This window comes from Onychomys torridus, chromosome 23 (assembly GCF_903995425.1).
Source record: "Onychomys torridus chromosome 23, mOncTor1.1, whole genome shotgun sequence".
NCBI classification, from domain to species: Eukaryota; Metazoa; Chordata; class Mammalia; order Rodentia; family Cricetidae; genus Onychomys; species Onychomys torridus.
Genome location: NC_050465.1, coordinates 65,727,358 through 65,746,873, shown reverse-complemented (window position 1 = coordinate 65,746,873; position 19,516 = coordinate 65,727,358).

Sequence of the window (19,516 nt, the reverse complement as noted above, 5' to 3'; positions counted from 1 at the left end):
CAGATATAAACTAGGAACAGGGATTAAAATTTATGAACTTCAGTAATTGAGGAAGGGGAGGAGTCCCAAGCCCAGGAGAGAGAAAATACCATCATTAGGAATAGACAGGTGGGGGAAACTAGCATTCTTTTCTATATAGATAGGTATAGATTGAATTAAAATGTCTTTGGCCCAGTGAAGAGTATCTGTAAGTATATATTAAGAACATTTTGGTTTCTGTCTTTCTCTTTTTTAAAAGAGACTTAGTAGCTTTAATTAATACATTGATCAATTAATTAATTAATAAGGTGGCAGCAACTTTGTGGAAGACTCTGGTTGTCTGATGTTGCTAAGCTGACAAAGATATAGCTAGCTCAGTCATCAATGCCATTAAAGATCTGAGAAGGATAAATTTTATCTTGTGCAGACTTCCAAATCTATTAAAAATGATAGACTATCCATTACCCAGACTATCATCATCCCAGGCTCTTGTAGTCTTCATAGCATTAGCAAGACAGGTGTCAAGACAGCATCAGTCTTGGCTGCTGGGACTATAATGTGGAAGTTTTCCCTGTGGAGGAGAATCTTGGGGAAGACTGAAATTATTTTGTCAGAATCTCATTTGTCTGTTCTGGACCTAATCCCTGGCAGCAGGTGTTGAGTTAGGGCATCTTGTCCAGTGGTTCAGGTGGCGTCCTCATGTTGTTGTTCCATATCTTCTTTGGAGACCTTAGGAGTCACTGTTAGGATTTGGGAGTCTCTGTTTGTTATAGTAAGCTGTTTTTAATCAAATAGCTTAAATGTCATATTCATCAGATCTTTCACTCTTTTAGGGATAATTGTCTATTAAATATATCTGAGCTAAATGCATCTAGACCTAATCTTGAAAACATCTCTAAGTTTGGTAACAATAACCAGGCTAATCTGTTATCCTGTAGATATATTAGTCAAATGTACCTCTCAGGTTCTGTTTTATTTCCTCTTTAAATAGCTTATATCTTAAGTAAGAGTTAACAGTTTATGCTTTAACTAGTAGCCAGATGACTACTATTAACTTGTATTCCTTAACATAGAGAACATTTAGACACAGACATTCAAAACCAAATATACATGTGGCCACATTTTCATCTATACCTACAGAGTAGAAAATTTTAAACTATGAACCTTTGGAGTCTCAATGTAGCAGCAGAATACCAAGAGAAAGAAATCTGAAACATGTTTCATTCTTTTATACAACTCAAATCATTTTCTTTTATCACTATTTAAGCTTTTTCATCCTTAGACTTTCATAATTTGCTTTTGGACATTCCAATAACTTGCATTTCACATATCTTAAGTTACTTCCTTTTTCCCAAAACATTCTTTTTTATATCCCAATACCTAAAACCTTTACATCTTAGACTCCACATAAACTTTACTTATACTCAAACCTCACAACTTACTTAAACATTAAAGTTCCACATTTTTATATCTCAAACTACTTCCTCAGACCCAATACAGCACCTACTCAAACCCTCATGACATACTTAAGCCTTTATATTTTTACATCTTAAACTGCTTCCTCAAACCAAAAAATCATTTATTTAAACTTCCATCCTCATATCTCAAGTGTTCATATTCTTAAAAAAATTACATTCTAAAATACCTTTTTCTATTCTATTCATCAAGCTATCCTCTACTTGGTATTTGATGTAGTTTTTTCCCCTTATCTTAACCAATAACAATTTGTACCCAATTCTCTTAAATGATGGGCAAGTGTTTATAACCCACTGAACTCAAATGACCAAAATCCATGTATTTATTTGTCCTTTCCTGTGGAGACAAAAGCTTAACTTTCCCCAAACATAGTGCATCTTTGACTGATAATTCAACACTTTTTTCCAAGCAGTATCAGGACAGAGAAGGGTTAAGGAGGGAAAATTGCTGCCCAGTAGAAGAGACCTTGAAGTTATCACAGTGAAGAAGAACTTGGCTTAGGAAGGAAGGAAGAGGGATGTAGACCTAGAGTGTGTCCTTGGTTGCAGTGTTCCTGAAAAATAAAGCTTTTGTTAACTCCTCTAAGTAAAATAATTAACAGTTAACATCAGATTCTCTGTTCAGCATTCACACAGTTTACCAATTGCAAACAGTTATTTCCCCATCACTTTGCCCATAGCTCCCATCTCTGCCTGCCTGTACTGAGAGTGCATACCCCCTCCCTCTGTGAGAGATGCTGGTTGGCTGCAGGCCTCTCTTGCAGACCTAGAGCAGCCCTGCCCTTGCTTCAAGCCTGACAGCAAGAGACCTACAGAGGGATGGAGGTGGCCTTTGCTATGCCCCTCTCTCCTTCTTTTCCAGGAAAATAAGGGAGGTTAGACAGGAACAAATAACATTTACACAGACAATCCAAGTACCAGTACACCAGCACTGAGATGATGGCCTCACTCCTGGCTAGTGAGCCCCATCTAATAGATGGCGTCTCTTGCAGTATGTAAGCCCCACCTGGCAGGAGCTACCTGCTTATCTCAGTTTAGTCAGGGGAACCCAGTCCCCTCTATTGTGAGCAGTGGCTCACACATCCTTCCAGTGGGCTAGGCCAAGGTCTAGGGGAGAATAGGGGGGCTGTCCCATGGCATCCGTCACAGTCAAGTCCACAATGAGAATAATTAATACACTACACATAAGAACAAGGGCACATGAAAAAACTTGCCCCAACGAGATGACCAATAAAGCTCCCAGAACAATGATGGCTTGATGTGCTCTGGGGGGAGTGACCCTCCAGGCTCCATCACACCAAAAACTGTCCAGACTCAAGGCTCTCCATCCTCAATTAAACTAACCTCAAGGGCTTCCACATCTCTGTCTCTAGGGTCCAGAATGTCTTCTAGAACCCCATGATCCCAGCCCTCCAGTGTGTCTGCTGGCTGCCACAGGCACTGACTGTTACTGGACCACACCACAGATCTAGTGCACCTTAGAAAGTGAAAATACAGTGCCACACAGAGACAGGGACAAAGACACAGAAACTTTGGCTGGTTAGGAATCCCTTGGATTGGGGTCTGGGGGTTGTGGGAAGATCCCAGACAAGCCCCCAAATGTTGTGCCTCCATTGTGAGACACTCTGCCCATCAGGACCACTACAAAGCCAATATCAATGCAAACACACAGGGTTTTAATTAATTATAAGCCTGGGCTTGGTCCTTTTAGAGCCATGGTAAAAACAATGAAGGACTGTAGTGATGAAATTCTAATGCTTGAAGAGGAAGACTAAAGACAGATTTGGAGGATTTTCCCAGTTAGCATGTGGACTTAATGTAGACATGAGTAGACAGGAAAAACAGAAGCACACTGTTCATCAGGTACAGTGTCAGTCAGGTCGTGCCTTGGTGACTGCTGCAATTGACATTGAGGTCCATTTTGAGAGCTGTGAAAACATCTTTAATTTCCCCTGATGAACGACTCAGTCTGTTAGAAAGGTGTACATCTGAGTAGGGAAGTGTGAGCAGAAGGAAGGTTGCAGAGGATAAAGAGTGAACTGAGGTTGTTGAAATGAGTCCAAGGCCTGTTGTGAGTTTAAGAAGTTTGGCATGGAAAAGAAGGGAGGCATGGCTAGAATAAGGGAAATAAAGTCAGGCAAAACTACTCTCCAAATGGTAAACATGAAACCCTGAGAATGTGGAGATTAAGTTAGAGGGAAGGAGTTTGGGAGAATAGTAAGTGTGGTAGGGTGAGTGTCTGAGCCACACAGACAACAATCAGAAAAATCTGGGGAAGCCTTCTTCCATAAGAGAGGGATGGTATGGATTTCTTAGAATTTGGGAATTAAGGTTAGAGAAGGGTAAGTGAGAGAACTGATACTTCATTCATTCTTTTCTTTTGTTTGTTCTTTCTTTTCCTTTCTTTCTTTCTTTCTTTCTTTCTTTCTTTCTTTCTTTCTTTCTTTCTTTCTTTCTTTCTCTTCCTCCTCCTTCTCCTCCTCCTTTTCTTTTTTACTAATACAAGGTCAAGAAATGGTAGAAACAAAGAACAAAGGTATGAGAGGAGCATATCTTTGTATAATTAAGTATCATTAATTATGTATTTAATTAATGTGAATATTACCAGATCTACTTTAGAGAAAAGGACAAAGTAACAATGGTTGTCAGTGTCACATAAATTACAGAATTTGCTTTATGTAAAAAAGAATAACTTATTTTTCAGGGGATATTTTTGGCAGCAAAAATCTAAACTTCAAGTGCATCTCATATGTAGGATGCTGTGATAGATATCCAGGTCCCTTGTTTGGACAGGTACTGTGTTCCTAGCTGGGCATGCAGCCAGGAGGTAGTCTCTGGCTGTCAATTCACTTTGGAGATTGCCTGAGCTGAAGAAATCCCTCACCTGCCCAAGGTCATAGCCTGTTCCTGATGCCTCATATCCAGTGACTGCTAGACACAGGGTGTCAAGAGCTGACTCTTCTGCCTGTCAGGGAAGAAATCAGAGGGTCCACAGGGTTTTCAGGCTTCTTTGTTGATAATGTATCCTGGTCTTTCCCTTCAACAGGTGGTGAAGGACACTTCTGAAACAGTTTTTATTGCTTATCTTTGTTTCCAAGTCTGGTTCTCAGGGAAACATACTTGCTGCAAGTATTGAAAATTATTCTCCCAGGGGCTAGAAACACTACTAGCCAACATTCATCAAATGCCAGCTTCCTTACCTCCCTTCACAGGTGCGATTCCAAGTTCACTCTTTAAGCTACTTCCTGTGCCCTTAAGCCTGCTTTTGTGATTCTTACCTGACATATCACTAACCCAAATTTTAGTTTTTGATTCAAATTTTTTATCTTAACAAAGTACTCAAGGAAAGACCCATTTGCAAATAAGGTAACAGATCTTTTGGCTTTTCATGTGTACACATTTTACTCCTGTGGTCAGAGTCTCAAGTTTCTGCAGTCTTGTTATGAGTGTCCCCTTAGTTTAGAGCATATGTATGTTTGGCTTCATTAATTTCAACTATTGAACATTCTCATTTTAAACTTCATTTGAACTTCTTTATAGCAAATTGAGTTTCACATGTCCTATTACTCATGTGAATCTTAGTAACTACAGGTGTCTATTTAGACACATTATTTAAGACAATTTCTTTCCCTTGAATACTGAGAATATGGTATTGTTGCTATGATAATTTTCAACAACTGAGCAAAGGTTGCTAGTTCTGTGTCTATTTCCACTTTATTATGTAGTTACAGATTCTTGAAAGGACAGCATGATGTGACTTTTTAAAATATGCATTTTTAAATTTTCTTTCTCAGCTAGTTGTAGACATGTGACTGAATTCTGGGGAGTATATCTTAGAGTGTCACATGTAACTTATTGGGAAGGACATCTATCTACTGATTGAGGTGGTTACAACAGCATTAGCTACAAGAGTGACCTTGGAATAGGGAAGATGGCAGAACATGACAGATGAGGTCCAGCTTTCAACACAGGCTGCCGTATCGGTCAAGACTTTTATATGAGAAAGGAGGAGCAACCATCTAGTCCAAACCACTGTTACTTCAGATCACTATTTTAGCAGCCAAATCAATTCCCTAATTAATCCTCAAGGGGTATGCATATCTGAAAGCTAATTCTTAATGTTATATTCATGTAATCAGTTAGTAGTTTCTTGTCAATAAGTAGGGGAGAATATATGAATTCTTTGAAAATTGTGTTTATTGACTGGAGCCATTTGGGTTCCCATAAAAATGTGGGCTTGTGCCTGGCAGTTGAGACATCGATCAGACCAAGATGGCATATCTCCTATGGTTTCTTTACCCAGGTCTAAAAACAAAATGTTGAAAACAGTTTCCCTAAACCAAATAAAATTCATATATATGTGTGTGTTAAAACATAATAAACCTTAAGTACAATATTTTAGGACAAACACAAAGATTGCAAGACAATTAATGCACATGGCATCCTCCTCTCTGCTGTGTCCTCCAGCCAAGCAGAAGGCTCTTGTCTCTGGTCCCTTTGGTTTTATGGTGCTTCTGGAGTAATTCTGTAAAAGACCTGTCTTTATATGTAGCTATTCTGTCTCAAAGTCAGGCACTCTCAGGATGATTCAAAAATGACCTTTTTCTTTTCTTTTCTCTCTCTCTCTCTCTCTCTCTTTTTTTTTTTTTACATCAGCTTTCCGTTTCATAGCAGCAGGGTTTTGATACCATTCATTATCCTAAAGCACTGATATTTCTGGAAATATTGAATTTTAGTAATTTCAGAGCAAGCTTTCCTGCCTTTTTCTTGAAGTTATTCTGTGAATTTTTCACATGGCTTTATTAGCATTTTCATCAGAGATGTTATTTATTCCAGCTCAATAGTTCTCCATGGCTAAGTCTGGCTTAGATGGGGGAAGCCAATGTATTATTGTTAGCTGTCCTTTTCCCAGCTCTGTTATTTAAGCCATTAGGTGGCTGCATGCTAGTGTTTGGGTATCTGATAGCATTTGAGGACTTCAGCACATGAACCATACTAGAAGAATGATTCTTGGGTTTTAGTCAGTGACATATATTTTTTTTTGTATAAAATTCAAAACTAAAGATTAAAAAAAATTTCCAGGTTGGATTTATTAGCCTTGTTTTAAACTTTAAAACATGGAATCTAAGAGAAAAGGAAGAGAAAGGGCAGCAGAGGTGATTAATGGAGTTTATTATAGTTTTGAGCAGGGCCATCTGGGTGTGTAGATCAGAACTACCTGTGATTCCATGGAGTAGCTATCATTCATGAGAGCTGCCTTTGTTCCATGTCTTTAGAGATAGTTCTATTTAGGAAAGGGTGGCAGAGAAAATTGGTAAATGCTTTAGTTCTGTACTAATTGTGAACAACAGGTTAGGTCCCTTTTCCTTATCCTAATGTGCCTGAAATTGAAATATTGGAACATGAGAGGCATTTTTCTTTTTGCATTTGTGCTTTTTGAACAACTTCAGAATTTGAACTGATGAGTACTTTGACCAAGAGACATACATTTCATCAAAAAGAGAATAATGCAGACTCCATGGAGTGGCTGCTGGATACACAGGACATATTGGCTGATCAGTCTTGTTACTGGGCAAAGTGAACCATAGCTGAAGAGCCTAAAACCTGAAGCCATGCAAAGAGGACTCTAACACAGTCCCATTGAATTTCTGTAACTCACAGGCAAAAGTTGTTCCTAGTAAGAAAGGCAGGTTGAAAAATAGTGGTCATTACAGACAATGGAAAAGTTTGAACAAGAGGTGGTCTGCTATGGACTTAAAAAATTAACATATGTTATATACTTAGAAATATTCACATATCATAAGTAAGTGGCTCAATGAATTTTCAAAGGGTGCTCACCCAGGCCACTATTCCCAAGATCAAGAAATAAGACACCAGAAGCAAGAGAGATGTTTCAGTGATAAGAACAGGGTTCTTGAAGAGGATCAGGGTTGGGTTCCCAGCACCGACATGGCAGCTCACAACCTCCTGAAACTACATTTCCATAGATTTTGATTCCCTCTTCTACAGACACTGTATCCATACAGGCAAAAAGACATAAAATTCAACTAAAGGAGTCTTTTAAGAAAGAGAAATAAGTAGGACACATCCAACAGACAAGAAAAATCCTTAGGGATCTCTGCCCACTGAATCACCTTTTCCTAAGGTTGCAAATACTAGACTTTCAGTACTACACATAATGCCCATTTCTGAACTTGATCTGAGTGGAATTTTCAATGTGTGATGTTTCTTTTGATCAGCAATGTATCTGTTGTGTTTATTCATGCTGATGTGAGTAGTAGTCATTCGATCCTACTGTGTAGCATTATACTGCATAGTTATATTAACGTTTATCATTTCTGATCTTGGTGGACATTGGTGCTGTTTGCTATTTGGGCCGTTATGAACGGAGATGCTGTGACCACCTTTGTATGTGTTTTAAAGCACACTTGCATGCATTGTTTACAGTGCATGGTTAGGAGTTGTATAGGTGAGATTTAGGATTTATATAGCTTCTGGTTTAGTAGACAGTTTTATTTCTTTCTCTTATCTGCCCCCCATCAACTACTTCAATATGTATTTCTTCCATTAATATTTGAATGCTCTAGTTGTCATAAATTCTGTCATCCTCAGCATGGTGACTATTTTTAGTCTTATCCTTCCTCATAGGTATGTGATCTATTATGATCCATTCCCATTATGACTAATAGTCCTCAGCCTCATTTCTATGTTTGTTGATTTTATAGATATCTATCGTGTGAAATCCTTGTTTAGTTCTTTTATTCATTTTTTTTAAATCTAGAAGTGAGATTCTCCTATTAAATTTTAAAAGTTAAAAATATTTTGTACACAAATCATTCCTTATATGGCATTAAGATTTTTATTTCTATTTATGTATATGTTTGTGTATGCATGTATATGCACGTGTGTATATATACCTGCAGAGATCAAAATAAGATGATGAATCCTCTGGAGTTGGAATTACAGGTAGTTTTGAACCACCCTACATGGGTGCTGGGAACCTAACTTGGGTCTTTTGCAAGAACAGCAAATACTCCCAACTGCTGAGCTATCTGTCCAACTCCCATTTGTATTTTTGTAGTGCAAAAATCTCCTTGTCTCTCATGACACAAAGTACAGAGCTACTGTAGTGGTTTAATGTTCTCCAGAAGTTCAAATGTTTGAACACTTGCTCTCCAGTGGTTGACACTTTGGGGAGGTTTAGGATGTGTGGCCTTGTTGCAGGAAACAACTGGAGTTGGGTTTTATAGATTCACAGGCTTCTTTCCTTTCTGTTCAATCTCGTTGCTTTATACTTGACAGTCAAATATGTGATCTCTCAGTTTTCTGCTTTGATCTCCTGCTGCCATGCTTCCCCTGCCAGTCTGGACTCTACCTCTGGAACCATAAGCCCAAATAAACTCTTCCTGCTTGAATTTACTTTGGTCATGATATCTTATCACACTAACATAAAAGTGACCAATACAGCCATGTCCCAAGATATTGTACCAAAGAACCATGCTATTCCAAATAGGCACACTGAAATTTTGTCATCATGTATGGTATTTTGTTATTGTATCATAAATTGTTATATGGCATTTTCTTTGTATGTATCTTTGTGCATGGAAAAATTTGAACAATTGCTGTAAGAATATACAATGAATGTTTATTTTCTAATGCAATAGCAATGGCCATCTCAATCACCTTCATTGACTTTTACTGACAAAATAACAATGACCATCTTAATCACCTTTATTGACTTTTACTGAATTGCTTGTAAGTAATCTGTATATTAGATTCTGTCCAAAGATGTTTATGTTTTTAGTTATTAACTTACCTGAAGGGTTTGCTCCTCTGGAGCTGATGACTTCTTCTCTTTTCCCTTTCTTGTTGCTGTATGTGCCTTCATTCATGGGCTTCTTGTCTCCCAAAGCCTGAATCACCAGAACTATGAACAAACTCTATATTGGCACCTCCCTCTCCCTCTAAATTCCAGTAGTTCTTACCTTGCTAAGTAATTCTGGAATTGATTTTCTCTATAGTAAGGGAATTTACAAAGTGTTTTCTTCAGCTGTCAGCTCATTGACGCTTGTTCTACCATGATACTGAACTGGGGCTCCTATGTTCCTCTGTGAGAATACATTTTTTTTTACCTCTTTCATAGTATTTAGACTATTTAGCATTTCCTTTTCAACCCCGAGTCTCACTCACTGTCATCTCTGGCACAGTCAGTAGGCTGAGAGGATGTAGTAAGATTAGATTCTGTCCATAGTGGCTACATTACCAAGACTGTCTTGCATGAATGCCTATATTTCAACTACACGTTGGCATTGCCTTTATAAAGGAACCCCATTTATCTGCCTAGATCCTGTCCTTGGAGAATACAATATATTTTCCTATTGACTCTAGTTCTTTCTGCCAAGAGTTCTTGACCATTCTCCACTGACCATTCTTTTCTTTTCATCCCAATTTATCACTTGAGCTCTAGGCCAGCAGCTCTCAGCATTCATTAGAGAGTTGTGCCACTGAACTAGAATCCACACCCCAAGTCAACATCTCTAAAGTTTTTCCCATGAGCCTCAAGGTCTGAGACTAGAGTATAGCTATCTTATTCCAAATGTGCAATCAGGAGCTATTGTGTAATTGTAAATGGGCCCTGTTCTGGGTGAATGCAGCCATATTCCTGCATACTCTAGGTGAATGGGGTGAGACACTTAGCTCCTCCACTTAGCTGCTCTCACCTGTGTCTTCTGCAATGAACACATTAAAGAATGAGAAATCTCTTTTTTGCCTATTGCATGGTTTTAAGTCCTACCTATTTCCCCCTTTCTTTCTCTCCTTTCCTTCTTTCTTTCTTCCTTTTTCTTTCTTTCTTTCTTTCTTTCTTTCTTTCTTTCTTTCTTTCTTCTTCTTTTCTTTCTCTCTTCCTTCCTTTCTTTCTTTCTTTCTTTCTTTCTTTCTTTCCTCTCAGTAACTGTTTATCTCCTGAAAATTCAGATCTAGCCTCCTTAGCTTTGGTATACTCTACTACAATGGTTCTCAACCTTCCTAATGCTATGACCCATGTTGTGATGACCCCTAGCCATAAAATTATTTCATTGCTATTTCATAACTGTAATCTTGCTACTGTTATTAATCACAATGTAAATATCTGACATGCAGGATATCTGATATGTGACCCCTATGAAAGGGTCATTTGACCCCTAAAGGGGTCATGACCACTGCTCTACTACTATCTTGACCATAATGGTCAATTCAAGAATAATCATAGAGCTTCTGACATGGACTGAGTCATGATAGGAGTTACCAACCACACTTCCCAGAACCATGGATAGAAAATAGTATTTCTAGGAAGAAAGTTGCTGAAATACATGGATATATTGATACATTTGGGTCCATTTCATGTTTATTATTTTAATATTTGCTAATTCTTTTTTGCTTTATGAAAAATATAAAGGAAGTATTGATTTTTCACTCTAATATTATGTGTGTCTATTCAGAATCTTGGTTCTAAAAATCACATAAGAGAAAACATGAGGAGAAACTTTCATTTGTGACAACATTTGGCTTAGTAAAAAGAAAAAACAAAAACAAAAACGTAGATTTGAAATAAATTTACCACTTCTCAGGAAAGAGTGTTTAAATGTAACAATAAGAAGATGGATCCATATTAAAACCCTTGGATTGATAAGAAAATTAGGTGCCAATAGCTGGTTCTGAAATTCATTAAAACAAATGAAAGACTTGGAATGTTTTCTTTATTTTTTTGGCAGAAATTATAAATCCACATTGCAAGTTTAATGATTCTGTGCTTGTGATTAAAACTTGAGTAATGTTTTTTCCCTTTGAAGAACATAAGAAATGCACATGGTACCCATTATATCCAGCACTTCTTAGTCATATTTGTAGAATTTCTCTGTGCTTAAAAAAACATTAATTCCTTCCCATAATATAGTTGAATAATTTCTACCATATAGTTTTCATTGTATCAGTAAGAAAATGAAAATCAGAGAGTTTGGGCATATGACAGGATCCCAACAAAAAGTCAGTAACTTGGGAAATTCAATCCCAGACTTTGGTCCCCTTCTGGGACATTGGGAATGTGTAATATGGGTTGCAAAAATCAGAATCATACATAATACCTCACCCCTCATTCCTTCTTCCTATTATGCAGGCCTTCCATACATGCCTTCGTGTGTAGGAAGCCTCATCTGTTTTCTTTTATATTTAATCTATATAGAACCAGCAGCACAAATCTGTTCTTAACAGATGTTGTAGAATGCACCGTCAATAAATGAATTAATCTGTTCCCTGTTTTCCTAAATTTACCAATTGATTAATTCATTTTTTCCCACCATACACTCACAAATTCCTTGCTCCCAAACCAAAAGTCAAATCCAAATACACAAGAAACAGACCGACGGTCCCTCAGTCACACAGAGGCAAAATCTAATGGAAATCCTTCACAGGAAACCCTGTGCTTTTCTGACCACTTGTTTCACCAGACCTTCCCAGCAGGGGATGTCAGATGGTAGCAAGTTGTAGGACAGGAGGTCAGTCTCTGGGTAGCTGGACTTTCACAGATCACTATGGGCATGTATCCTCTGAACAGCTTCCAGTGTTCACTCTTGGTTTTGCTCAGCCAATCAGGTCTCTATTTTAAAGAGTTTTTTTTTTTTCTTTTTTTTATCCTTGGCCTCTGAAGTCTTGCAGAATATTGGAAACCTGTTAATGCATAAACATATGTCATGCAGAGAAAGGGATAGTCAAAGAAATCAGAATGGCAAAGATGCAAATTAAAACCCAGGAAGAATCAATTAAATAGGCACCAAAGGTCTGTTTAAGTGATTAAATGAGACAGAAGTGCATCTTGAGATGAATAAATTACATGGACATGTGAGGAAAGAAAGGAAGGCCTGGGAGGCATGTGAACGGGACAAGAAGTGAGTGAATGCGTGAGGAGAGATTCAACAGAGGTGATGTGCACTTGGTCTCAGATTTTGGCTATTAGTGTGATTAAATATGCAAAAATGTCACCATAGCCTCTGGGTATCACATCAAACAGGAATACAAATGTGAACTCCTAGAGCTAGAATACCAAGAGGAAACCCTTCATGTTTCTCTCGGGGCTTTTGGGCACACACCTCAGGGGCATAGACTGCTGGCAGTACAAGGGTGGCCTGGAGTCAGCTGTGACATACTGATTTCTCTGTGTCCCACTTCCCTCCTGCCCGGCTGCTCTATAATCAGATGTTACTTTGTATTTTCTAAATTCCTGAATGGGTGTCAGATAACCCTTCAAACAAGGTAGGAAGGACAAACCATGAGTTCAGCTTTGCAAAGAGAGAGAGCAGAGGGGAGGCACACAGATCTCCAAGTTCATCCAAAGCTGGGAGCTGTCTGCCTTGGCTTGCCATGTACAGCTGGGCCTGGTGGTTAAATGGGAAAAAGGGGAACAGAAATGCTGACCTGATTCACTTGAGGGCAGTTTGGGTGGAGGCCGGTATGCTTGCAGGCAGTGGGGCCATGTTTACAGGTGGCCCTCTATGCTTTCCTCCATTTCTGTGTTCCGCTCTAAGGTAAGTCCTTGCCTATTCCTCTGTCTAGATCACAGACTTCTCTTAATCTCCGCTGCAGCTACTACTATGTCCATCGAACTTCCCAGCATTTTTCTGACAGGATAATTCTTCTGATGGTTGAACAAAGTGTTCGAAGGACTTCTTTCCTGTTGCTGGGAAAATCTTCCTGCTACAAAAACCAAAACCAACCAACCAAATAAACAAAAAGCAGAGAGAGAATGTCTCAGGTCACACTGCTAGGAACAACCACGCTGGAATTAGAAGCTGAAAGTAGAGGCTCAGCTCTGGCTGTCTATAAAATGCTAAGTTGCTTCTGGCCAGGCTTCTGTCCCTAGGTGTAGTGACAGTAACTCCTGGCTTCTCTCCAACTACCTGCAATACCACTGACCTTGTCTACATGTCTATTCATTGGCAACTCAGACATAGGCTGGTTATACTTTGTTTCTTTCGTGCTGTATGTCATCTACGGAGGCAAGACCAGTAAGACCAAGACACTGGTTTTGATTTTAACCTCCCTTTCTTTTCTTGGTTTCTCTCCCCCACCTTTTTCTTTTTCTTCTCCTCCCCTTACCCCATCAGTGGCTTTTTGAAAATGGTCTTATGTATCCCAGGTTGTATTTGAACCCACAATATAACCCATTCTGGCTCTGAACTCACACTGATTCTCATGACTCAGCTGCGTTCAATTTCTGTTGCTGAACTTCCAGCCAAAGGATCAGTGACTCTTACCCTCCCCTCCTTACTGGAGCCTCAGTGGGAGCGGGGTCAGTGGAGCTCACCTCCATATTCCTAATACCAGACTCTGAAATAGTCCCCGATGGTCAAGAGGGTGGCTTGAGCATATTGGTGGATATGAGGAGGATGTTGCTGGGATCCAACATGAATATATAATTCTGAGCTTCTGAAAGCCACTTGTTCAGTGGAAGTATGGCTGTAGAGGAAAGCTCTTCTGAAGCAGATGGGCAGAGTGCAAGAAGAAAGTGCCTACTTCCAAGAGGGAGGCCAGTTCTGAGAGAGAAAGCCTTGCTGCACTGCTTTTGCTATCAGCAAAAAGACTGACATGCCTTCTATTGCCTTTCTCAATTTCCTGTTTAAGCTTGCTGGCCTTGACAACATATAAGACTTGAAACCTCTGAAGTAAATAGAGTGAGGAGGGAGGCTTCCTCCTGAGCTCTTTCACGACAGGGAAAGCAGGCAGAAGAAGAGTCAGCATCACTAGGCAGGCCAAGGCATGGGTGTGGACCAGTTCCACTGGGATGGGGATGTCTCAGGTAGCCTTTGGTAAATTCCCTTCCCTCAGCAACTCTGGGGACACTACATTATCTTTCCACTTGCCTAGAACCATGATACTAAGAAATTCTTTAGGAGCAGAATGCAGTTTATAGAACTGTAGCCCGCTTCACCTGCTCTGTGTGATGGAGACCCTTGTTTTGGAGGTGTGTTTATAAAACATGGTGTTCACAAGGTGAAAGGAAAACATGCATGCTCTGTTTCCTGGGAACTTACTGGTGATTTTGCAAGGCTAGTCTCTGAAATGGAGTTTAGTGTATGTAGAAGGGAAGACTCTACTTATTCTGAACTTACTTACAGAAGCATGAGACTGGATTAGTTGAAAATCAGAAACAGTGGCCTAAAACTTAGGCAACGGAAACAGCAACCTTTGAGGTTTTGGAAATGACCCTGAGAAAACACCGACTGCTAGTACGTACAGATAAAAGATGTTATCCATAAATCAAGGGGAGTCCTCCCAGTCTCAGTGACTCCCATATGAAGACCACTGATGTCTCAACAAGAATAAAGGATGGTTGACTGAACTGGTGTCTACAGTTACTTACTATGTACACAACACACACACACACACACACACACACACACACACACACACACACACACACACGGGGCAGGGGAGACAGAGACAGAGACACAGAGAGAGGTGAGATGTTGACTATGGCTCAAAGGCATGGGGTGTCTCCAACTCTTTTTATCAGCTAGTGGCCAGACAGTTCCTCACCTGACTTGATTATTCTATTTAGAAATGCTTCCTGATGAGGAGTGTCAAAGTGAACCATTGAGTAAAATGATGAGAAGAGATTCAAAAGTTGCCTCATAATACTTCACCGGTAAGTTCTTTCCACTAATATAATCTTGCTGCTTCTAGGAAGGGGTCATGTCTTTACGACTATAGAATATTAACAAGGACTTGGCTTTCACATTGATAGAAATCAGTACAGAGTGTGAATTCTACATTTTGTAGGAAAGTCTGTATAAGAGGAAATGAGAGAATAAAGGAACGGTTAGAGGTAAGAATTGGGCACATGAAAGGCTGCATTGTTATAGAATCTGATACTTATATTCTCCAGGATGGTAAATGATGGTGCCTAGGGACATAGGAACAGCCCTGTTAATTGGACAATGTCCCATTTTACATAAAGGTTAAATGAAGAGGGGAGAAAGAGAGACAGCCCAAAGGAGGATTCCAGGAATATACATGGCAAATGGTTTTTTCTTTAAAGTTCCAAATTGGTATTCTGCCCTTTTCTTACTTTTTTCTTGCAAAGGAAATATTTTGAAAACCACAGCTTGTGCTGGGATCTGGTGACTGGTCATAAGTCTTTTTAGTCTTGGAAACTTGGTGCAGATCCAATGTGAATAGATTAGCTAAGTGCTGCGACAGCGATCGTCCGGCCAGACTTTCATTTGGGAATTAGGAAGTTTTATGTAATCAATTCAGATAACAGCTTCAGCTAAGAGAAGCTTTTCTTTTTTCCCCAGTTTTCTTTTACACTTATGGCCTTTTGTAAATCTTGACAACAGTGCGTGACTTGGCTCTTCTCTTGAAACATGTGAGGATAGATTCTGTGTACTTCTGAGGCTTCTAAGTAGACTGTCACCAGCTAATAAGTGACGACTCTTTTATAACTTAATGTGCAGCATTAAGTTTATGAAGTGGCAGTGCCTTGCTTAGGGTCCTGATATGCACAGGGCAACTGGCTCTCCTGATATATGGAGAACAACTTTATTTATGGTTGCCATGGATATTTGAGTCTTGGTTCCTCTCCATAAGGACTCCTACATATTAAAGATTCTGATATGCTGCTCCATTGCTGCACCCTCTGCCTCTTTCTGCACTGCTAATACTTCCACTAATAAATGTTTATTAAGGACATGTTGCCTTTTCTGTAATAAGCTACAGTTCACATGTAAGGCCACTTATTTCTAAAGAGAGTTGGCAGCAGTGCAGAATGTGAGATTGTGTGTGTGTTCTCCCCCCGCCCCCACCCCGTCTCTCAAAAAAACCTTTTCTACTAAAAGCATAATGCTAATTGTCTGAAAAGGTAGTGTATGGGATCAAATACGTGTGTGTTTGGGGTGTGTGAGTATTTAATAGGTAAGACTGTAGAACATAGGTTATGATTCACTAACAACTTCGCTAAAAGCATGATAGGCCCTGACACAAATTCTTTAGTAAACCTTTAGTCAGTCCTCCTCTACACCTTGTTATCAAATTATACTTCCAGAGCTATTGTAATGATCAGCCTTCATTGTCAACTTGCCTTGGTTTAGAATCACCATGGAAACATACCTTTTGAGGTGCCTATATGGATGTTTCCAGAAATCTTTAACCATGGAAGAAAGACCCATCCTGAATATGGGTGACATGATTTATAGATTGAGGTACAAACTGAATAAAAATATAAAATGAACTGAGCACAAGCGTTCATTTTTCTCTACTTCTAGAGACAATGTGCTTGACAGCCTTATTATTCCTGTCACTAAGACATCCTCATCCTGATGGAGTGTATCTCCTGAACAGTGAGCTGACATAAACCCTCTCTCCTTTAAATTGCTTCTTGTCTGGTATTCATTTATAAAAATAAGAGAAGTAATAAATTCAATCATTGTATGTTTTCTACATGGGGTCAGCATTGTCTATGGTGAGAAACCGTCTCCAAAGCAGAGTGGGGCTGTGGTTGATAAGCACTCTGTGTGGAATCTGCTTACTTTCTGTTCTTGCAGATGGTTCTCCTGATCAATGTCAGGATGTCATCAAGACATTTCTCTCTGATTTTTATCACATGTGTGATGGAGGGATGGAAGGCCCCTGAGCCTAGGAGCCTAGGAGGAAGAACTTCAGAGTCCACGTTGGAGAATAGCAAAGGTTCAAATGAAGCAGACCGTAGGGCCAGCCAGGGAAAATGAGAGGAAGGTTTAAGTCTCATTGAGGCAGTAGCTTTAGCAAACTCCATAGTTATGCTGTTGCTGTTCCCTCCGTCCTCATGGACACTTCTTTGTGATGGTTGGAGTCTAACAGTCAGGTTCTAGACTGTCCTCAGGACATTGAAATTAAGTGTGGTGGATATCTGCTTGACAATCTCAGCATCAGATGTTCTTTCATCTCTATGAGGTATTATCTCCTTTTACACTGGGCCTGTGTGATTTAGGTAGGCTGTCATACTTGGCCTTACAGGACAGAATGTCACCAGGACGTGGCTATTCCATACATCAAAGGCTTCAAGCATAGGCTTTGTTTCGGAGATGGAGAAGAGCACCAAGAGCTCCTGATAATGAACATCTTCTCTTCTCAGTTATTGGTGACCAGGTTGTCTGGAATCACCATCATACAGGGCTTCACAATGAAATAACACTGTTGGGGGGCAGAGGCAAGAGACAGAGAGGCTTTCATCCCATGTCTTTATTTTTATCTCTCAGTCAAGTCAGACCTGGAAGCTAGGGTTCTTCTCATTAACTCTGAGCCTTGCTAATGGCAAATTTTCACCCCATCTCAGGCCAAACCCTCAGAGAAAGTGAATCAGTTGCTTAAATTTCTTAATCAACTGGATGTTGAAATCTTCAGACAGATAAACTGGTGAATACCACCTTTCCAAAATAGTTATTAGTGAGAATGGGTTTGATTCTTTTTTTTCCCTCTTTTGTCTAAAAAAATAAAATTCTGTGTAGGCTGGGAAGATGGTTCAGTCAACAAAGTGCTTGCCACACAAGCATGAGAACCTGAGTTTGATCCTCATCACCCATGTGAAAAAGTATCTGTCTGTAATCTCAGCACAGTAGAATTGGATGGGAAGATTCTGGGATTGCTGACTAGTCTACATGCATTGGTGAGCTACAGGCTCATTGAGAGATCTGTTTCATGAAATAGGGTGGGCAACAATTGAAGGAGACACTCAATGTTGACTTCTGGTCTCCACATTCATGTGTACAAGTACAAGAATACATACAAAACAAGTGAAAATACAAAAATTCTCATGTAATGATTTTTAATTCTCATCTTAAGCAAGGGAAAGCCATGTCTCTCACTTGGTTTTGTAGTTATCATTTTAAATCTCAGCGTTAGACAAAGAAATTAAATGGAAAACAATGATTTAGGTTTGTTTTTTTGTTTTTTGTTTTTTTTTTAATATACTGGAGTCAGCTATATCTAAAAGTTGATCATCCACTAACGGAACACCCACAACCATTCCCCAGAAAGGTTGAAAAGTGACGAGCCTTTGCTATTCTGTCACTCATGTATCTCCTGCACTAGATGGACAGCATCTTAACTTACAGTCCTAAGACTGAGACTCAGGATTTGTTGAAATAAAGATTACTCATAAGAATAAATAACTGCCCTTTTTCTTTTTAAAATAAATATCATGCTATTCTAATTAACTCACAAAGAAAAACACCACACAGCTAACTTCCTGAAGTCACCGGAACACTTGCTCAGTCCCAAACTATTGATCTCAGTAAACTAGAAGGGGCCATGCTGAAGCCATGGAGCTGCATTTAGGGTTTTACAGCTCCCCCGCCCCCGTTTTTATTTTCATTGCCCATTTGAAATACTTCTTACTATTTTTGCATGCTGATCTCCATTTTGGCTACTGTCTTGGAAGCTAAGTGTAGAGGCAGCTCCCCACCACCCATGGTTCTCTCATGAACGAAAATAGGAATGAAGGAAGTGAATTAAGAGTTCTATGGAGAGTCTTTCTAGAACATTCTATATTAAACTGTTCCACTCCTTCCACTTTCCCCTTATTGCACAGCACAACTGAGCATGGGCTTGTATATTGTATTTGCATTTTATTTCAGGATTCTGGTAATTTATCAAGGCACAAATGATACCACCATCTTTGATGGTGGGTCCTTCAGAAGCATCACTAAGGAGGTGGTAACAAATCTGCTTGGGAGGTGTTCATGCTTTGCCATAGGGCTGGCCTCACTCACAGGGATTCTGGCTTTGCCTGTGTGAAAGGAGTAACCAGACTGTGAAACAGTTTGCTTGTTTTGGCCTCTTCCAGTTTTGGATCCTTCCATAGCCAATTATGTAGTAATTGGCCCTAAATTCACCCAAATGCAGTCAGCTGAATACAGATTTCACACTTAGGCACTGACATACCCACCCCCTGCTGTGCTTGGCTTGAGTGTCTTGTGGATGAACCCAAACTCTCAGTAGGGCTTAATTACTATTCAGGAGTAGGATTTTCAAGGTTCACCCTGAAGATATGC